Here is a 24,354-nt window from a genome sequence, read left to right on the forward strand (position 1 = left end):
CCAAAATATTCAGATGATTATTGAAGTAATTTCTGCAAAATTTGAAGAATCTAGTTCTATTAGTTTCCCAGATAAACGAAATTTTATATTTAAGTCATATGGGAGTTGTCAAGTTCCCCATTGAAAGTCCGCCCGGTATACTCTAATTGTTCAGATGAATGTCAAAGTTTTTCAAGTAAAATTTGAAGATTCTAGCTCTAATAGTTTCTAAGATATACGATTTTTTCTAATTAATTCATATGGGGGCTCCAAGCCCCCCCCCCCCCAGATGGAAGTCCGATCTTTTTCATCCAAATGTTCAGACGAATATTTAAGCAGGGTTTAATATTTAGTTTTTAGTTTTATTTTTTTAAATGTCGACTGAACTGAAGAAAGTTCAAGTATTTATTTTTCCCTCACAAGCTAACTGAAGTCAGTCAACTGTGTCAACGCACTGCTGCAATAACTTGCAAGTGGTTTTGTTTTTCTTCAGCAGCCACACACACAAGCAGCGGCCATGTTAAGTTTTTCAACTCAGCCGAACTGAACACAACGACTGAACAGTAAAAACAGATTTGCGTGTGCTGCTTACGTATTGCTTAGTTCTTGGTTTCGTTTTCTTATTAAGGGACGTAAAAAAAACTGATAGTTTGACTGGTTAGTACAAATCAAGCTGACTGAACAATAAAACTTGATGGGTTGTTTGTTCAGTAAGACTTTGTTATTGTATGCAATTTGTTTTAGTATATTGTATGTTTTTGTGTTTAAATTTGACAAAAGTAAATTATCTTTATAAGATTCATAAATGTGCTAGTACGAATTTTTGTTCAAATTGGATAACGCTTACTCGGTTAAGTCTGTGGTCAAAAAAGGGCCATTATTTTAACAGCATCTCCAAAACTCCATTTTCAAACTTTAAAAAATTTTGTTAAATGGATTATTCAAAATTAAAGTTTTCTATACTGGATATTATAAAGGATATATATAAGAATTAAACACAGAAAGAATGAGCTTAATACCTCTCATAGTTTTACCGTACCTGAGATGTGAATTTGAAGGATTTCGGGAAAAAGGCAATTTTTGCCAATAATTAAGTAAAAATTATATTATTACCAATTGTTGCTTAATTTTGATCAATTAAATTGCGATTATTATTTCCGAGTCCATGAAAAGTTATTTCTGATAAAATTTCCGAAATTAAAAATCATTAACCGTCTAAAAACCGGGGTCAAAATCAAGTTTTTGTATATTTAATATTCTTCATTAAAAATAGCAAAATATTGTGTATTTAATTATGAATTCATTTTGACAAACTACACGAAAATATATCCAGAAATCTAGGAATCAAACTTCTTCAAAAATTAACCCTCTGTCATACTTGGGGTCAATTCAAGACCGAAAAAACACTTTTAAAAATGAATTTTCTAAAATGAATTTTCTTAAAGATTTAATGGATATATATCGTATTATTTGAATGTAGTAAAAATAACTTCTAAGAAGTTTCATCAATATCCATCAACAAATTAACAACATCATGCTCTTATTTCTTCAAGAACATAAAATTCAAAAATTTGATTTTGGCCCCGGTGTTTTTTTTTAGTTTCGAAAATTTGATTAGAACTAACTTTCCATGGACTCGGAAATAATAATCGCAATTTACTTGATCAAAATTAAGTAACAATTGGTAATAATATAATTTTTACTTAATTATTGGCAAAAATTGCCTTTTTCCCGAAATCCTTCAAATTCACATCGCAGGTACGGTAAAACTATGAGAGGTATTAAGCTCATTCTTTCTGTGTTTAATTCTTATATATATCCTTTATAATATCCAGTATAGAAAACTTTAATTTTGAATAATCAATTTAACAAAATTTTTTAAAGTTTGAAAATGGAGTTTTGGAGATGCTGTTAAAATAATGGCCCTTTTTTGACCACAGACTTAACCGAGTAAGCGTTATCCAATTTGAACAAAAATTCGTACTAGCACATTTATGAACCTTATAAAGATAAACATAATATTTTTTTTGTAAAATTTTTCAAAACTAACAAAAATTTTCTTATATTTACTTTTATATGTCTTCAGAATCACAAAATTCTCGGGGGAAATTTTAATAACTCAAAACTTTTTTAACCAATTTTGAGTTTTTCCATCTTTTTGGAAAGACAATTTTGTAGACATTACGATTTTGCTATAAAATGGTGCAATAATTAATACTTAAAGCCTCATTTTGTGAAAAAACTCCAAAAAGTGCCATTTTTCCCATATAAACGCATTTACAAACTTTGGCGGCGATGCGCGGGCTCTTACCCTCAAAATAATTGAAGAATATTTTACAGTCTTCCATTTGACGTTAAAATACAACATAATTTCACTATTAGATGTTGCTCCGAGCGAAAAGCCTATTTTCGACCCACCCTAATATACTACATACATACAATAACAAAATCTCACTAAAAAATCATCAAAATGCTTAAATTTGATTCAATTTTTATTTAAAGAAAATATCTAAATTTATAAGTATAGTAATTTATAATTTTATAAATTTTAAATTAATTAACAATTTCTATTAGCAATAATTATCAATTACTTTATTTACTTTTGTCAAATTTAAACACAAAAACATACAATATACTAAAACAAATTGCATACAATAACAAAGTCTTACTGAACAAACAACACATCAAGTTTATTGTTCAGTCAGCTTGATTTGTACTAACCAGTCAAACTATCAGTTTTTTTTACGTCCCTTAGTAAGAAAACGAAACCAAGAACTAAGCAATACGTAAGCAGCACACGCAAATCTGTTTTTACTGTTCAGTCGTTGTGTTCAGTTCGGCTGAGTTGAAAAACTTAACATGGCCGCTGCTTGTGTGTGTGGCTGCTGAAGAAAAACAAAACCACTTGCAAGGTATTGCAGCAATGTGTTGACACAGTTGACTGACTTCAGTTAGCTTGTAAGGGGAAATTTTAACTAGTTACTATTTTTAAGCATGGTACTAAATTTAGTCAAATATTTAGTAATTTGCGACTGCAATTAGCAGTTTTTTGAAACCCTGTATTTAAGTTCTTAGTGCAAAAGTTGAAGAATTTAGTTCTATTAGTTTCCCAGATAAACGAATTTTTGCATTTAATTAATATGGGAGGTGCCGCTCCCCTCATGGGTAGTCCGCCAATTATTTCCCAAATGTTAACATGGATGTTAAAATTATTTGTGCAAAATTTTAAGATTCTAACTGTAATTGTTTCTAAGATAAACGAATTTTTGTTTTTAATTTATATGGGAGGTGCCACGCCCCCTAATGCTAGTCCGCCTACTTTTTGTCCTAAATAATCATATTGACACTAAAGTGGCTCCGACAAAATTTGAGGACTCTAACTGTTATATTATCTCAAATATACGGATTTAATATTTTCTAATATGGGCGTGGCACCTCGCCCACTTGAAATTTCAAATAAAAAGCAGCCTATACCTATTCCAGACATACAGGAATACGCTGTGAAAACCAAAGAATAAATATACAAACATACAAACAAACACACATTCATTTTTATATATATAGATATGTTTAACTATGTTTTCTGGTTTTAGATTTTTTTTTCAACATTTCAATTTCTGTTTTTTAATTATACAAATTCGATAATAAACTATTAATATTTACTGAATATGGAAACGACATCTTAATCTCATCTAAAAATGCGATTGCATATTTTTCACTTCTATAAACCAAATATTTCCTTACAAATAAAAACCGAGTTAAAAGTGCGGAAAGAGATGTTGAAAAGTCACTACAAATAACATATTTGAAATACATCAAATTTTGGTGAAAAACCAATGAAATTTACATAAGCTGTGTCATTGAAAGAATGTGGTTTATTTTTGACACCCAAATATCGGATTTTTACTGCATCTATGAATAACATTAGATGTAGTTCAAAGTTGTCAAAAATGAACAACATCCCTCCAATGACACGCTAATGTAAAATTCATAGGTTTTTCACCAAAATTGGAAGTACTTCAAGTATGTTATTTGTGGTGAAAATTCTACTTCTTTTTCTCGCTTTTTTGCTGGGTAGATAATAGAATTTTTCCACATTTTTCATGATATCGTAGAAAAAAGGAAAAAATTCCAAAATTTCCATCATGTTCATATTCATATATTTTATGAATTTTTAATATTCTGAATTAAAAAGGGTTGGGGAAAAAGTCATGTTCGATTCATAATATTTATTACAAATTCATTCTAGACATGAATGATTTTCCTGTATGTTATGTATGTAGGTATGTATGTATGTATGTATGTGTATGTATGTATGTATGTATGTATGTATGTATGTATGTATGTATGTATGTATGTATGTATGTATGTGATGATGTATGTATGTATGTATGTATGTATGTATGTGTATGTATGTATGTATGTATGTATGTATGTCTGTCTGTCTGTATGTCTGTCTGTCTGTCTGTCTGTCTGTCTGTCTGTCTGTCTGTCTGTCTGTATTCTGTCCTGTCTGTCTGTCTGTCTGTCTGTCTGTCTGTCTGTCTGTCTGTCTGTCTGTCTGTCTGTCTGTCTGTCTGTCTGTCTGTCTGTCTGTCTGTCTGTCTGTCTGTCTGTCTGTCTGTCGTCTGTCTGTCTTTTTGTCTTTTGTCTGTCTGTCTGTCTGTCTGTCTGTCTGTCTGTCTGTCTGTCTGTCTGTCTGTCTGTCTGTCTGTCTGTCTGTCTGTCTGTCTGTCTGTCTGTCTGTCTGTCTGTCTGTCTGTCTGTCTGTCTGTCTGTCTGTCTGTCTGTCTGTCTGTATGTCTTTCTGTCTGTCTGTCTGTCTGTCTGTCTGTCTGTCTGTCTGTCTGTCTGTCTGTCTGTCTGTCTGTCTGTCTGTCTGTCTGTCTGTCTGTCTGTCTGTCTGTCTGTCTGTCTGTCTGTCTGTCTGTCTGTCTTCTGTCTGTCTGTCTGTCTGTCTTCTGTCTTCTGTCTGTCTGTCTGTCTGTCTGTCTTTCGTCTGTCTGTCCTGTCTGTCTGTCTGTCTGTATGTCTGTCTGTCTGTCTGTCTGTCTGTCTGTCTGTCTGTCGTCTGTCTGTCGTCTGTCTGTCTGTCTGTCTGTCTGTCTGTCTGTCTGTCTGTCTGTCTGTCTGTCTGTCTGTCTGTCTGTCTGTCTGTCTGTCTGTCTGTCTGTCTGTCTGTCTGTCTGTCTGTCTGTCTGTCTGTCTGTCTGTCTGTCTGTCTGTCTGTCCTGTCTTCTGTCTGTCTTCTGTCTGTCTGTCTGTCTGTCTGTCTGTCTGTCTGTATTCTGTATGTCTGTCTGTCTGTCTGTCTGTATGTATGTATGGTCTGTCTGTCTGTCGTCTGTCTGTCTGTATGTGTCTGTCTGGTATGTATGTCTGTCTGTATCTATGTATGTATGTATGTATGTACAGTAGCGACACAAAATATGCAACGCGTGACGATCTGATCTTCCATTTCGTCTGTTTCGAAATAACGTAATGAATCCATCTCTTCTTTTGCTTTTTATTTTCTTAACTCTGGGCTTCCAACAATCGAAATTTTGTTTCAATTTCTATTACGCAAAGTGAAATATTTTTATTTGCTGAAAAAAGTGAACTTTTTTCGCGAGCACAAAAAATGCAACGCAATAAAATAACAGTAAATTTATGATTTTATTGCGTTTTGAATGAAAGTTTCTTGAAGAAATTAAACAATACGAATATTATAATAGTAGTAATTATTATCTAATCAAAAAGAACTATTATTAAAGCTCTAGAGAATAAGAATCCATGCTTGAAATTGGTTCGTTCTTTTGAGTGAAAAATTTGGCGTAAATCGATATGAATCACGATTTCACTTCAAAAAAGCATGGAAAGGGAACAGATAGTGGTTGTCTATGGAAACTTCCACTTTTAAGACCGTCAGGTGATTAAATTGTTTAAAATCGGCTCACGAAAGAAGATAGTGGACGTTGCTAGTTTCACAAAGGAGCATATGGGTGACTCTATTGGAGTTCACATTGCTCGCGGACGTTTTAATAAAGTGTAATTTGCTTGGAAAACATTTTACTAAGGAACCATTCATCAGTAGAGTCAAGAAAAACAAGCCCCGTTATTTTGCGAAACGTATCAGCATTGGTCAAGTGAACAGCGGGTTAAGGTCTTATGTGACGACGTGAGCAAATAAAATTTATTTGGCTCCGATACCATAAATTTCTTACTAGATGGCCTAGACAAAGACAATATATTCGTCTAATAGTCACATATGTCGAAAAATCCATTTTGGAGTGGTTCAAGAAGCGAGATTTTCGCAATGAAATCACTGATTATATGTCAAGCATTTACAGTACCACCTGACCAATGCTTAACACATTTCTCAAACTCAAAGCGGTACTTTTTATTGACTCTACTAATCTGGGATTTCTTTGTGAATCATTTTCCAAGCAAATTACACTTTGTTAAACCTTCTGCGGGCAATTTGAACTCCAATAGAGTCACCCATATGCTCCTTTGTGAAACCAGCAACGTCCACTGACATCTTTCGTGAGGCGATTTTGAACAATTTAATCATGTGACGGTCTCTAAAAGTGGTAGTTTTCCAAAGATGACCACTATCTGTTACCTTTCCACGCTTTTCTCAGGTGAAATCGTAATACAGATCGATTTACGTCAAATTTTTCACTCAAAAAACAAACCAATTTCAAGCATGAATTCTTATCCTATAGAGCTTTAATAATAGTTATTTTTGATTAGATAATAATTACTACTATTATAATATTCGTATTGTTTATTCTTCAAGAAACTTTCATTCAAAACGCAATAAAAATCATAAATTTACTCATTGCATTGCATTTTTTGTGCTCGCGAAAAAAGTTCACTTTTTCCAGCAAATATAAATATTTCACTTTGCGTAATAGAAATTGAAATAAAATGTCGCTTATTTGGAAGCTCTGAGTTAAGAGAATAAACAGCAAAAAGAAGAGATGGATTGATTACCGTTGTTTCGAATCAGACAAAATCAAAGATCATATGACCCCGCGTTGCAATTTTTGTGCTCGCTACTGTATATAATTTTGTTCTACACAAATTGATAATGCAAATAGTTAAATACGGTTAAAGCGCTTTTAGGGGCAGGACCTAGTATGAGAAATATGACCAAATATAGACCGATCGTGAAAAATTTTTGAAATAACATTACGAAATAGTATTTATGAACAAAAATAGTATTTATTTATATCATTATTTGGTAATGAGTTATGTGCCTTTAAGTGTTTTTCTGAAAGGGACCTTGTATGGGAGCTATGATCAATTATGGATCGATAGGAAAACAATTTCACAGTAATATTTCTCTGTATATGAGCAATATTTCTGCCAAACTTTATATGGATATCTTAATTTAGTAATGAGTTATGTGCGTTTAAGTGATTTTCAGGAGGGGACCTTGTATGGGAGCTATGACCAGTTATGGACCGATCGGAAAAAAATTTATCTGTAATATTTCTGTGCATATGAGTAATATTTGTACCATATGGGTATCTTAATTAAGTAATGAGTTATGCGCGTTTAAGTGATTTTCGGGAGGGGACCTTGTATGGGAGCTATGACCAATTATGGACCGATCGAAAAAAATGTTCACAGTAATATTTCTGTGCATATGAGTAATACTTGTGCCAAATTTTATATTGATATCTTAATTTAGTAATGAGTTATGCGCGTTTAAGTGATTTTCAGAAGGGGAGCTATGACCATTTATGGACCGATCGGAAAAAAATTTTCAGTAATATTTCTATGCATATGAGCAATACTTATACTAAATTTTATATGGATATCTTAATTTAGTAATGAGTTATGCGCGTTTAAGTGATTTTCGGAAGGGGACCTTGTATGGGAGCTATGACCAATTATGGACCGATCGGAAAACAATTTCACAGTAATATTTCTATTCATATGGGTAATACTTGTACCAAATTTTATATGGATATCTTAATTAAGTTATGAGTTAAGCGCGTTTAAGTGATTTTCGGGAGGGGACATTGTATGGGAGCTATGACCAATTATGGACCAATCGGAAAAAAATTTCACGGTAATATTTCTATGCAATGGACAATACTTATACCAAATTTTTATATGGATATCTTAATTTAGTAATGAGTTAGCGCGTTTAAGTGATTTTCGGGAGGGGACCTTGTATGGGAGCTATGACCAATTATGAACCGATCGGAAAAAAACTTTCACAGTAATATTTCTATGCATATGGGCAATACTTGTACCAATTTTTATGTGGATATCTTAATTTAGTTATGAGTTATGCGCGTTTAAGTGATTTTCGGGAGGGGTCCTTGTATGGAGCTATGACCAATTATGGACCGATCGGAAAAAAAATTTCACAGTAATATTTCTGTGCATATGGACAATACTTATACCAAATTCTATATGGATATCTTATTTAGTAATGAGTTATGCGCGTTTAAGTGATTTTCGGGAGGGGACCTTGTATGGGAGCTATGACCAATTATGGACCGATCGCAAAAAAACTTTCACAGTAATATTTCTATGCATATGAGCAATACTTATACCAAATTTTATTATGGATATCTTAATTAGTAATGAGTTATGTTCGTTAAGTGATTTTCGGGAGGGGACCTTGTATGGGAGCTATGTCCAATTATGGACCGATCCATAAAATTTTTCCTCTGAAAGAATTCTATTGACATAAGATTTTAATTTGTGAAATTTTGTGAAGATATCGACATTGTGGCGGAAGTTATTAAAAAAACCCATTTTCCGGGAATATGTACTTTTGTATGGGAGGTATATGAAATTGTGGACCTATGCTGGCAATTTTCAGCAGGGATCAAGATCTTGTGCAGAAAACGAATGTATGGTGATTTCCATGGAATTATCTTGCATAGTTTTCGAGAAAATTACATCAGAATGTGTAAAAAATGCTTATTTTTTCCGAGGTTGTTTTAAATTTTGATTCATAACTTTTCCCGGTGTGAACCGATTTTGACCATTTGCAATACCAAATAACTTAGGAAAATGAAGAACATTTTGGGTGAATTTGGTTAAACGCTATTGCTTCGTTTTATCGTGAGCGTGTTTTACACAGACAGACGGACAGACGAACATAGCTAAATCGACTCAGAATTTGATAAGGATCCAGAATATATATACTTTGTTGGGTCTCAGATGAATATTTCTTGGTTTTACACACGGAATGACAAAGTTATATATACCCTCTATCACCACTGATGGTGGTGGAGGGTATAATAAAAACATAATAAAAACTTCATTCATACGTAAATAAAACCAAAATTCCCATAAAAAATGCGTTATTCGTACTATCGAACAGAAAATTGTGACTTTATTCGTACTATAGAGTAGACAATGCAACAATTTTGCCATTCGTATTATTGGATATTCGTAGTAAAGAGTATACGTACTATTAGACGTCCACTGTAATAGCAACATTTTAGCAATTTAAACACATTCACTATGAATTCATGCATAATAATGACACATAATTAAAATTACGTTTTCAAATGCACAAATATTAATATTGTACTTTGATTCGATATAAAAAATATACGAGAAACCTGCTTCAACTGCCTATATTTTTCAAACCGAAAAAATCATCTCTAATTTTAGGAAAATTTTTTAGAATTTTTTTTTATTTGCAGAATTTGAGCAAACAAAAAAATTAATTTTTTTTTTTTAATTATCAGTGTATTTTCTGAAATATGAAATTTGCGATAACTATTTTATCATATATTATATTCATCTGAGACCCAACAAAGTATATATGTGTATTCTTGATCCTCATGAAATTCTGAGTCGATTTAGCTATGTACGCCTGTCTGTCTGTGTAAAACACGCTCACGTTAAAACAAAGCAATGGAAACTTACGAAATAAGCAAAATCGGTCCAATAGGATCAGAGGTATGAGTAAAAATTTCAGACAACCTCTAAAAAATCTTGCTTTTTCAACTGGTTTTTTGTATTTTTTACAAAAACTACTGTAGATAAACTAATGAATTTTTAAAGATATATGGCTTTATATGCAAGGATCAACTATTTGGACCATCATTTTAGATACCAACCATAAGATAGGTCTAAAAGGGAGTTGCCGGTTCTATGTCCTCACCACTGCACCATTAATTAGTCTTGTTTTGTTTGTTAACTGGAGTTTTTTACATAAAATTACGATTTTCACTGCTAACGCGCGTTAAATGCGCACATTGAGAAAACGTAACTGTTTAATTTTTTATGCAATTCAGCAAGATCAGTGTTGACCAAAGGTATTCAGCAACTGCTTTTTTTTTTTGTACATACAGAAAAGAGTATTTTTATATCAAAAACATTAATTATTAGAAAACCATGTAAGGCAGTGGTGTTGTGGGTAGAACAGTAGAATGAAAAGTTGATCATCGGTGGTTCGAATCTTGGATGTCATTGTTTTTATTAAAAATATTTAAATTTTTTAAGAAACTAAATTAATTGTCGCAAATTTATAGGTACTTTCGTAATTCCTCTTCAAAAAATTGGATTTCTGAAAGGAAAACATCTGTATCTTTTCAAAATTTAATTATTATAACCTACACCATCATCACTGGAGCAGGCTTTTTATTCTGAGTGTAACACTGAGAAATATTAATCTCAGACCCAACAAGGTATTGACATGTGAATATTGTGGGTCCTTGTGAAATTTTGTGTTGATTTAGCTATGTAAGTTTGAATAAATAGTGTTTAAATTTAGAGAATCAAATTAATTCTTTAAAGTATTTTTTCCATACATGGGGCAAATCAGAAATCTGATTCAATTCTTCAATTTGGAAAATAATTTCTACTCAGAAAAAGATAAAACGAAGTTCTTCCAAAAGAATAAAATTTTTTGGTGGAATTATATTTTTCAATGCTGAAGTTATATTGTTTTGTCTTACATTTTTATGAGTTAAAAAATATTAATTTTGGGCTTTTGTGTTAAACGTATCTTGGGTAGAAGGTGGATCATACGCCATAGGGGCACATCTGCCAATAGCGAATAACTTGAAAATTGAGTAATCGATTTTATCGCATTATCAAATTTTGTTTTCGTTTATGTTAATGTTATTTGAAACATTAACTTTACATATGATGGGAGGCAGACATGATTAATTGTTTTTCAAAGGGCTGTGAAAATATTTCACTGTGTGAACTTTTTGTGCTAACTTTTTTAGTTTTTGTGTTAGAAAAAATATATTGGTCAGTATTAGAACGTCAATAATATTTTCGATAATATAATTTGAAGCCAGAAAAAAATTGAAACTAAACTCCAGAACTGCCCGTGGGGCACATGCGCCAAATATATGTAATGCTTGTGATGTAGAACAAAATTTGGTTAAAATATAGAAAAAATCAGTAATAATTTGTTTTAATTTTTTTGTTAAGTTTTGTGAAATAAACAATAAATATCTGGTTTATTATACTTTGTTTAATGAATTAAAGTATAAAACAGCAAAATAAGTTTTTATTTTTGTAATGTCTTCTTTTATTTTACTAATGACAAATCTGCCCCATCCCCTTGGCGCATTTACCCCATGGATGGGGCGGTATCGCCGTTTTTGGTCAGTGCGGAAAAGTTAAAAAAATATGTACATGAGGATGACTTAGGAAAGATTGAAAGGAATAAAACTAAAGCCAACATATCTAAGTATCCGAACCAAGAAAAAAATTAAGAATATGTATTGTGGTTTTAATTTGAGGCCGCCTCAAAAAAAAAGTGGCGTATGGTCCCCCTTCTACCCTACTTCTCTTATTAATGTTAATATTATTTATATCAAATTTATATTGTACTAATATTCAATTCAATAATAACTTCTAATCAATTCCAAATAACTTCCTAAAAATAACATAAAAATTATCTCTTGAGAATGACTTCAAAAGTAGTGAAATTGGAACCAAATAAAAAGATCATTCCTCCTATGACAAGTCTGTGTTAAATTCATCACTTCTGCAGGTCTTTTTTAGTACTTCTTTTCGCTTCTGGGGAAGTTATTTTTTGCTGCGGTTTTTTTAGTACTTCCATAGAGTAAATTCTACTTCTTTTCGCTTCGTTGGAAGTTATTTTTTGCTGGGTTTTTCACTATTTCTTGTTCATTTTATACAAAAAGTAATCCAGATCAATGATTTTGTCCTACATATAGATTTTGGTACTAGGATAAACAATGTTGAATATCGTAAAAATCAGATCACAAGTTTTTACAAACAAAATTATATAAAAAGCTTTGTAATACATTTTTATTTCCAATTTCACACAGATACAAATTATGTTAAACATTTTTCATAGTTTAACATTTGTTAAATTTAGTACATTATGTAACAGTCTGTTAAGTGTTTGTTCCGTTTTACATGTATAGCATAGTTTAAGGCGTAATGAAAATTAAGTTTTGTAATACATCTTTATTTCCAATTACACACAGATTCAAATTATGTTAAACATTTATCATAGTTTAACATTTGTAAAATTTAGTACATTATTTAACAGTCTGTTAGATGTCAGTGCCGTTTTACATGGTATAGTTTAAGGCGTAATGAAAATAAAAGATATATTATGGTGAATTTATATCCATCGTTAAAATTTTATGATTTATATAACCTGTTTATGGTGGAGGGTATTTAAGATTCGGAACAGCCGAATATAGCACTCTAACTTGTTTTTACAATATTTAAGTTTCTCCCACAGTGATAAATATCTTCTAGAGCACATATATGTATTAGGGTATTCAAACGATTAATCGAATAAATGAAAATTTCGAATAACGAATAAACCGAATAATTTCTATCAATTAACCGTTTAATAAAAAAATCCCTTTTTAACAGTAACATTGATATACATTTCATATAAAATTCAATATCTTTATAATATATTTTCTTCCTTTAATTTAATTACACTGTAAGTAAAATATCAATTTTTAAAAAGACACAGAAAAACGTCGAACCACTTGAACTTAATTTTCGGTCGTAAAAAATCTAGTGGCATATATGTATATGCGTGAAAAAGAAAAAATCTCGTTATAAACTGTTCATACTTTAAAACGCAATATCTCCCGATTTTGACCCAACTTTTCAAAACGGAGTATGCCACTAGATTCTACTACCTAAAATTAAGTTTAGGTGTCTCGGCGTTTTTCTGTGTCTTTTTGACATACTTACAGTGTTATTTTCCAATAATGAAGAAAATTTATTTGATGAGAAACACTTCAGATTCTTGAACAGCAACATTTATCATGGTTTAACATTTGTTATATTTAGTACATTATGTAACAGTCTGTTAAGTGTTAATTCCGTTTTACATGGTGTAGTTTAAGGCGTAATGAAAATGAAGGATATATGTATGATGGTGAATTTAAATCCATTGTTAAAATTTTATGATTTATATAACCTGTATATGGTGGAGGGTATTTAATAGGGTTGTTATTCGAATAAAAATTATTCGATTAATCGAGGGAAAAATGTTGTTTTTCTTCGAACGAATAAAAAATTTCCAATTTAGAATAAAGAATAATTCGAACAATTTTTGTCGATTAATCGAATATTCGAATATACGAATAACATTTTATTTTTTTATTTTATAAAAATGTTTGGTTTTCTATGTTAAAAATAAATTGGTTCTAGTTTTAAAGTGATTCTCTTCATTTTTTTAATGTTTGCAATAAGTGAAACAGACAAACATTAAGCAATTTAGTTCTTTAAGTATCCGCCTTTTTACAAGAAAGACAATAATTTCTAAGTATACCCAACCCTGTTTCCTGGACAAGAAGATACCGGTGATAGACAATAGAAAAATAAAATTGAGACACCACATAGAAGATAAGATCAAAAAGCCACATCGGTGCTGGGCGATATGTAGGAGAACTATAGGCATGAAATGGGGTCTTAGTCCTAATATGACATATTGGTTTTATAGAAGGGTAATTAGACTAATTCTAGCTTATGCTTAATAATCAGGTTGACATCTTTGGACAAAAAGTTTAATATCAAACTAAAACAGGGAGTTCAGCGTACATATATGTTGCTTGGGCACAAGAGAAGCCATAAGAACAACATTGAGCAAGGCTCTAGAAACGTTGCTAGATATTCCACCAATTGAAACATACATATTTAAGATATGAGGCGCCACATACAACTGAACGGCTCATAACATTAGGTGAACCAGCCAAAAGCGGTTATAGGGCATGTCATCAACACATTGGAAGGCTATAAACATTCATCGGAGGTACCAGAGACAGAATATGTCGGAAATTTTGAAACACTGAGCCCAGATAGAATGTCTTGGTCAAGCGGAAGATTTCTCACGAACACTGATTGGGAAATTCTTAGGAATTACAGCCAGGAAACTGAGTTTCAGAACATTGAAAGATAATACATTCAGTGTACACTGTTATTTTTTTTACCAACAAACCTTTTTCTTCCATGAAAAGCAGTGCACAACAGGCCCGATAGTGGCCTGTTTCTAATACATTAATAAATAGTACGATTTTTTCTATAAAACAGTTTGTAAAAACTTCTGCAAAACATGTTAGTTATACATTGTATATATCATTATAAAGGATTCAGCTTCCTCTTTTAAATCCGCTGAGAAATTTAAAATAGGTTGAGATTCAACTAAGTTACTGATTTATAAGCGCATTAATGTACGAAAAACGTTTTTACCCGTCTTAAGATTTAGCAGGTGTTTGGCAAAATTTATTTATATTTTATTAAATTATTTGAATAAAAACATTTATTCATTCGAATAATCGAATAATTTTTAAAATTTAATCGACTACTCGAATGAAAACAAGATAGAGTGCTACATTCGGCTATGCCGAATCTTAAATACCCTCCACCTATAAGCTACATTTTATGAAAACCCACCTAAATAGCTTTAGATACGTATTTAATAAATTGCGAAAGTTTAAATTTTGGTGAGGGTGCTATCATTTAGGAATCATTTAGTAATGCTTTATACAGCTAATTTTGATCAACTCAATAACAAATTTGAGGACCTTTTATGGAAGATATGACCAATTATTGGCCAATCGGAACAAAATGTCGCAGAATGATTAATTGATACACAAAACATACTATGTCGGATTTAATCCGTATATACTTATACATACATATATTAATGAAATATATGGGTTAAAGTGACTTAAGGAAGTGGACCTCATATGGGAGCTACTACAATTTATCAACTGATCCAAAAATTTTTTGAGAATGATTTGTATATACACAAAATATACTCATGCCAATTTTTATAGCGAGAACTCTTTTTGTCAATGAATTATGTGCGTTTAAGTAATTTTCGGAAGTGGACCTTATATTGATTGGATGCTACGCATATTTTTATGTTCACTTTTAGAATACCAGCTATAACACCAAATTTCTAGGCTAAATATAAAAAATATGAACCGATTTTCAAGAAATTTGGCAACATACAGTGTATTTTTGGAATCAACTTTTTGATCTGAATTTTATGCTTCATGAAATTTAGCATGATAATAGTTCTATCGTGGAAGGCTAGGTTAGTTTGAGGAAGAGAATATTTAATACATCAAATCCAAAAAAATACACCTATACCACTAATTTCAGGAATGTTGTGATCTTAATGAAATGCAATGAATTTTTTCCGTCTACTTTTTGTTACATTTATAATGCTAAAGATCATGATATATACTTCTTATATTATATGAGAAATATTATTTAGTTAAATTTTTAATCAAAAATTTATTTTTAGTTGAAAACTCTATAATGTTTAACTAACTTTACGATTACGTAAAATAAAAATCTGTAATCAATTTAATTTATTATCAAAAATCGATTTTCATCTAAAGCATAAAATCGGTTGTAGATCCATATATAATACTCCCATCACTTATATTTTCCACCGGAAAACTATTCTTATTTCAAAACCTGTAATCGGCTGTATATCCTCAAAAAATAACTATTTGAAAACAGAATCGGATGTAGTTTACTACGATCGAGAAAATAACATATGAAAATTTTTTATCAAATTTATATTGTTGTAGATCCATATATAAGACTCCCATCACTTATATTTTCCACCGGAAAACTATTTTTATTTCAAAACCTGTAATCAGCTGTGTATCAGAAAATAACTATTTTTAATCAGAATCGGATGTAGTTTTCTACGATCCTAAAATAGGTAAAATATTACATTTTCACAAAAATTCGAATTTAAATCGGCTGTGGTTCTTTATATAACACTTAAATCTATCTAGAAAATCATTCTTATCTCCCTTAAAATTTCTATTTATATAACTCTTTAAAAATTTACTTTAAATAACTCTCAATTCGAGAAAACAATAAAGATGCGTAATCACTAATATTTTCCATACAAATCGAGTTTTATATCAAAAAAATAAAATATAAATTTATTTTTAAATCGAGATAACAATAAAAATCTGTGATCAGTTAAATATACCATGAAAAAATTATCTTGATATAAATTCGGTTGCCATTTTTTAAATTCAGCTCAAATCTAAAAAACCATGAAGATATGTATTTGACTACTCATTAGAGTGCCCCGAAAGACAGCACTTTTGCAAATCTTATATAAATAGGTAGACCTCTCAAATGATGCATATAAAGCATTGTTCATATAAAATTTGGATGAATTCATCTTTCGATATCTTTTTATACTTTTAGAAAAAGATCACCAAAAATTCTGCACAACTTTTTCTGTATGTAGCGCCGTATTTATTGCAAGCTTTTCAAATTAAATAATGATTTTGAATAACCCCAGCACACATTTTCCATTTACCATTAACAAATTCCGAAATTTTTTTAATTGCAGGAAGATTTGGATATTTTAATAAGTAAAATTTATTTCTTCGGATTTAATAAGTGGTGTCTAAATCCAGCCAAAACTTAAGTGTGAATGCATAAAAGCTAATGAATAAAAATAATATTTTTAAACATACTTTTGTATAAATGGATGTATTTGAGAAACAATGATGAGACAAAAACGGTGGTTTTACTCTTTAATGAACAACTCAAAATTGTTTGTCAAATTAAAAGTTATTTTGTTTTCTCTGTCAAAATTCAAGGAATCTTCATATTTTCCTAGGATAGTAATTTTGTTCTTTTTTAAGAATTTTGAAATCTTGCAATGAGCCCAAATTTTTCATGATTTTTTCCAGAATTTTTCATAATCGTTTCAGAGTTTCATCAATTGCATGAAAGAAAATCGCTTGAAATTTTGTATGGTTAATGGTAGGTATTTTTGTATTTAATAAAATGCCCCGAAGCATTTTGCCTCTTTACACCAGGGGCACTACAATTTAAAGTAAAGTGTGACCAAATTTAAACTGAACAGTTCTTAAAATCTACTGCACGTGGAAAAATTAAAACAACTAATTTGAAAGTGTCCTTAATTCCCTACCAGTGATTGAAAATGCTGATTTAAGTATAATTTCTCGAAAAAAGTTTCTTAAATTTGTCTACAAATTAGTCAAAATTTCCTAATTTAAGCTCATTATCAATTTGTAAATTTTTAAAGGACTTTTTGGTCCTGAAACTGATTTTAAGTATTAAACAAAATGCGGAAAAATATAATTACTATTTTATCGTTATAAGCTAAATTTTGACATCTATTTAAAAAAAAGTATAGTCATTACAGATAGAAAAATATTCTTTTTAATTTTCGAAGAATTACGCCGGGTACACGCAGCTAGTACTTCATAAATTCTAGTAAATTTCTTCAAATTTCTAAGCGACGTATCAGCATCACTAAGATAGGAAAGTAATTCATTTTCGGATGGAGTTGCTGTTGAATTAGTAGCATCTAAAAATATACATTTGAGTTATAAGAATTTTTAATGTAGTCTTATATATATATTTATAATAAAAGTGAGGTAGGAACGACTTTCTTTTTTGATTCTTACCTGTTCCAAAAAAAAACAAATTTTTTAGCGAAATCCTCCTGGGGTATATTTTCTGAAATTTCTACAGCATTCATGGCAGAAATTACAATTTCATGAACTTAATATTTGTCGATTTCTGTTGTTTGCGATATAACATTAAACCATTTAAGTTTCACTTCTGGGTGACATACAGAAGCTAGAACCGCGTAGTGAGCCGATTCTTTTAATTTAAAGAAATCGATGAAACGACGTTCAATAGCAGCTAAAAGTTCGTCAATAATATTTTGTTTTATAATACTGCATTCATTAATTGACATTTTCTTATATTTTAGTTTTATTGTGACCAAAGTTGGTAACAAAACCCCTTTTAATATATAATCAGCTTGTAAAAAATCTATTGCCATCGAAATTGGTTCCATTATTGTATGGTAATCTTTCAAATATTGTATGTCAATGCTGGTGAATTGCGATATGGCCAAAAATTCGCATATTTGTTTTAATTTAGTTTCAAATTTTAATAATAATTATATTAAATAATTATTAATAATTATTTTATATACACATTAAATTATCGCACTTTTGAATTTACATTCCTTTGAATGATTGTCATATAAATTAGTCTTTTTTAAAATATTGATATAATCTGATGTTCCAATTAAATTTAATATGTGAGAAGCACACCTTATATGTTTCGGCAATTTAATTTCTTCAATTTCTATATCTTCACAATTATCATCCGTCAAAATTCCAAATTCTTTAAAGGCTTTTACAAAATTTGAGGCGTTATCTGTTACTGTTGCAACAACCTGTTCAGGTTTAATTTCAAATGTTGTATTTATTGTGTTTATAATTTGGGCAATTCTATCAAAACTATGTGGACTTTTAAAACGCTTGCATGATAAAATAAAAGACTCCTTTTCCATTGACTTTTCATTTATTACGTGGGCAGTGCATCCAAAAAAACTCCTTTTGTCAGCGCTCCATATAACTGCTGTTGTACATATAAATTTTGATTTCCTAAATACTTCTTTTGCTTTCGAAATATATTCTCTAAATTCTTTTTCCATCAATTTTGTTACTAATGTTCTAGAAGGTACTATTTCATTTTTAAATAAATTTTGAAAAGATTCACAATTATCATCCGTCAAAATTCCAAATTCTTTAAAGGCTTTTACAAAATTTGAGGCGTTATCTGTTACTGTTGCAACAACCTGTTCAGGTTTAATTTCAAATGTTGTATTTATTGTGTTTATAATTTGGGCAATTCTATCAAAACTATGTGGACTTTTAAAACGCTTGCATGATAAAATAAAAGACTCCTTTTCCATTGACTTTTCATTTATTACGTGGGCAGTGCATCCAAAAAAACTCCTTTTGTCAGCGCTCCATATAACTGCTGTTGTACATATAAATTTTGATTTCCTAAATACTTCTTTTGCTTTCGAAATATATTCTCTAAATTCTTTTTCCATCAATTTTGTTACTAATGTTCTAGAAGGTACTATTTCATTTTTAAATAAATTTTGAAAAGATTTCCGTTCTACAATTGATATTGGACTCATAGTATCGGCAATAAAAAACAAAATCTTTTTTGCAAATTCGTCCTTCTTGTTTTTATTTGTTATGCTTAGTTTTTGGTATTCTTTATACTTTTCGCTGTTACATTTCTTTCGATGACTCAGAAAATTTGAATTACTTTTGGTCGTTCCTTTCAATGATTTATAACATGTTTTGCACAATGCAACAACTCTGTCTTTTTCATTTTGCTATTCATGTAATAATAAAAAGCTATAAACTTCATTTTCGTTTAAAAAGATGTAAGTAAATTAACTTAACCAATAAACAATGTTGGTTTTGTCATTCCGTTTGTAACACATTGAAATATTGGTTATAGACCCACAAACGTATATATACTCTGGGTCCTTTATAAATTCTAAGACGATCTAGCTATGTCTGTCCGAACGGAATGAGCTATAAGATTGAAATTTTCGACAAATATTCTCTATAGATAAGGTTTGTTTGTTATTGAAAATGGGCAATATCGGTCAACGTTTTCGTATAGCCCCGATCATTACTGACTTAAAAATACTAGTATTGCAATGAAATTTGACGTAATTAAGTCTCTTATGATCCAAAACCTCTCTACCAAGTTTTGTGTGGATCGGTCCATAATTAACCCTACACCTCATATAAGGCCCCCTTCAAAAAATTACTTTAAAGAGGATCTTTGAGATCATCGTCGGATGAAAAATCTTCATCACACGAACTCATAATTGATGTAAAATTAGTTAGTTAGTTAATTAAACAGGAAACTTCTCGAAAGTATGTCTGACAGAAATATTTGGGACCGCTATCTATAAGGTCCCAAAATACATATATATACTTTATAGGGTCGGAAAATAATATGGAAATAACAAACGGAATGACAAACCTACCCTTCTCACGTCCCCCCGGGGGCATGTTACCTTGATAAAAGACCCCATCTTGGTGTGATTGCAATCCCGGGAAACCAATACCTCTAGTCTGTCGGGACTATAAACTGGTGATGATCGATTGTATCCTCGGGCTTTCCTTTAATGATTTGACATGGGTTCGAACCAAAAAACCACAAAATATGGTACTACGGGTGGCAAGTTGTCGCAGGACTTTGTCCTGGCTGGTCACTTGGTTGAGGTTCCATCGAAATCCTCGTAGTGTCTGTGGTTTAAACCCAAATTCGAGGGAAGAAAATGTCGGTTAAAGGACTGATGCACGATGAAATCTAGAATTCTGAACAAGTTTGATGCTTGTTGCCGGAGTCAACAGATACCCCACAGAGGAGTGACTGTGGGACTAAGCGTTGGAAATGAGTTTGTGTTAAGTGTATATGATACAGGATGAATGAAGGGGTATACGGAGAGTATACCTAGAGTGAGTGTGTCGGATGTTGTTCTCTATGAGTGTGTAGGTTGAATAAGAGATGTGCTGTGATGAATGATAGGTATCTTATACAAGTGATACCATTGAAGTTTCCTTCCTTGTCCAGGAATGTTTGGGAAAACTCTGTTCATAGCCTTCTCACGAATGTGAAGGGTTTAAAAAAAAAACCAAAACAAAATACGAAAAGCAATAAAACTAGCACACATACAAACATACGTTTTTATTTTTCAATAAGCAATGTTGTTGTTGCTTTTTTGTGAAAGCATGCAAAAAAAATGTTTTTTTATGAAATTTTCAGATGTTGCATCGAATTTTTGCTCGTATCTCCGTTAAGGAGAAGCTATGTGGCAATTTTCATTTAGCTATCTAAAATTCCCCATATTGCTCATTTTTTGCCCAATTTTCATGAGGTAAGTATTACCATTAGTTTTGAATCATTTCAAAAGAGAGCCATACGACTATCAAATTTTCCATCCGTATTTTCTCTCACTGTGTGATGATTTCATTACATATTGCGTTTAGACGTTCCCATCCGTTCTCTTCTACACAAAATTTTAACAGATCATATTACTTGTGATAAACTGGCTTTAAATAATATTTTCTCCATACAAATACTATGATATTTTCTGTTTGTGCAAAAAAAATGTTGTTGAATAACTTTTATCTACACTGTTGTTGCTGAATACCATAAAAAACTTAAACAGTTACATTTTCTCAATCTTCTCAGAATATACTTTGTTGGATCTCAGATGAATATATCTTGGTGTTACACATGGAATGACAAACTTATATACATATACCATCAGTGGTGATAGAGGGTATATATGCGTAGAATTGTAGCCTACGATGGCTTGGAAATGGAATTAAATGTAAGACAAGTTTAAACTCTATTATGCTGTCATACTCATCCATTAATTTTGTACGAATTAAAGTCGAGAAATGTATTTATTATCAAACATTTTTAATTAATATAAATTAATTAACTATTTGTCAACATATAACTTTTTTACTCCTATTTATGCTAGTTTCTACTGAATAAATATTTAAATATAAATATATGGTGAAAGTTGCTTAATATTGGTATATATCTGACAAATGTTTTATAAACATATTTAGTGTCTCTGATGAATCGTCTGTGGTATTACAAATCTCTAACAATCTCTCTGGTGATTGTGTTGTGCTTTAGTAGAGTGGACGCTGAAAGTAGAAACAATAATAGAATTATTATAGGCGGTGTGGTTGTAAATGAAACGAATGCTGGATGGCACGTAGCTATAATATACAAACGAGTCTTAATATGTAGTGGATCTCTAATACGGCGAAACATTGTAGTTACTGCAGCATCTTGCATCATTGATTTGAACATACATGATCTAGTAATTAGAGCTGGAAGTTTAAATTTCAAAAGTGGAGGACAAATTCGAAAACTGGGAAAAATTGCTGTTCATCCCGAATTTAAACTTGGCGATAACTCAAATAATATTGCCCTTATTAATTTAAGGAGACCATTAGATAATAAAAACGGATATATCAAGACTTTACGAATACCTACAGAGGAATTCGAGGAGTTGCCTTCAGCAATGTCTGTTTATGGTTGGGGCATATCAAACGTTCACACTACCAATTACCTTACAAAGAAACTAAGAGTTGCCAAGTTTAAAGTTTATTCGGAAAGAAAGTGTTTGCATTATCTACCGAACGATGATAAAGAAAGAATTGAAAATATTATCTGTATGGGGGATCGAACCAAAAAAGTTGATATTTGCAATGATGATATTGGAACCGGATCCATAAGTATGCAATATAATATTTTATACGGTATTGTATCGACCAATGGAGCCTGTGCAGAAAATCATACAATTATAGCAACGGCTGTAGCATCACACACAACATGGATCAATAGTGTTTTATTGGAATGGCAAATAGCTTAAAATCGATTTAATATAAATATTTTTATAAATATATAAATAAAAGTTATTTAAGATATAGGAACTGATATTAATAAACATTTAATGCCTCATTAATAAAAATTATCATAATAACCTCGATTAAAACCAGAGTTTTAAATTACTCTTAGGCTGCTTGACGGCTGGGCCGATTTTCTAGACATTATCACAGCGTATCGAGGTATCACGATCAGTCATATACAAACATATCTTGGAAATTATAGTAGCAAAAGTGCCCAAATTTTGTATGGGCAACTTTGACATCCACTGAACAGTTAAAATATTTTAATAAGAACTTTACTACCTCTTTAAATATAAGTATATATAGGGCAATAATGGCCAGGCTTAAAATACTGGTGGCAGTTACACCCTACACCACTATAGTGTCGAGGATATTATGAGTTTGTATCTGTACACCCAGTACACCAAAGGCCTATGTTTAACCCTTGCCCCCCATAAACCCCTCTTTCAGAAAATAATTTTTTTTGTCATCAAAATATTTCGGAGTTAAGGTAAAAAACAACTTAAATGCTTTATTATAAAAAAATAATGCACATTTTTAACATACTCACTGGTATAGCGTATCATATGGTCGTCCATGCCCGACTATACATTCTTACTTGTTTTCATATTTTTATAAATAAACACAGAAAAAAGTTTCAGCATAAATATTATGAACTGCTTTCATTATTTAAAGTTAAGAATAATACCCCATTTACACATGCACGAAATCTAGTAGATTTCATTTAAAATCTTTTTCCAAATCTAGTCCGTTTACACTTACTATTCTTGACATTTAAGAAGATTTCATTTTTTCTAATATTTCTTGAAAAAGTGTGTGATATGAAAAATAAGAAGGAAAAATGGGATATTTATCAAAATTCCATTTAAAATAAAAAAATAGATATCTAAATATAACATTACCTTTTATTTTAGATTAACTTTTCATTCAATTTTTTCAATTTATAAAAATTTTGTCGACATTTTAATTTTTTTTTTGTTTGTTTTGTTTTCCTCTTTTTTCTTGTGTAGTGTCGTATTTTTTAGTATTATTTAGGAAAAAACAGAGTTGCATCACTAAAAACTATTAGATTTTGAGTAGATTTTAACGAAATCTAGTTACGAAGTAGATTTTGTTTTGTATGGGAAATCTAGTTAAAATCAAGTAGATTTGGCTCGAAATCTCATAAGTACTAGATTTCGTGTATGTGTAAATTGGGTATAAATTCCCAAATTGTATGAATTTTATAATTTATATTTTTTTCAATCTAGAAGCCTTGACTTAAAATATTTCAAATTTATTTTTATTTTTCTATTTGTTAAAAAAATATTTGAAATTTTCTTTGGATAATTTTGTATTTCTTTATGATTTTTAGATTAAAATTGATGAAATGTGCACATATTTGGCGGCATTTTATGAACTACGTTGGATGATGTTTTCTTGTTTAACATTCTGTTTTTCTGCATTTCAATTTACGTATATATTTTTATTATACAAAATTCGCTAATAAAGGATAACTATCTACTAAATATGGAAACAGATTAGTAGATAATGAACTTTTTTTTTTGCAATTTTTCATGAATATCGTAGAAAAAAAGTAAAAATTTAAAAAATTTCC

This window comes from Lucilia sericata, unplaced genomic scaffold, assembly GCF_015586225.1.
Source record: "Lucilia sericata isolate MDLA Ls3-8-SP2 unplaced genomic scaffold, ASM1558622v1 Contig000005F_arrow, whole genome shotgun sequence".
Classification (NCBI taxonomy): domain Eukaryota; kingdom Metazoa; phylum Arthropoda; class Insecta; order Diptera; family Calliphoridae; genus Lucilia; species Lucilia sericata.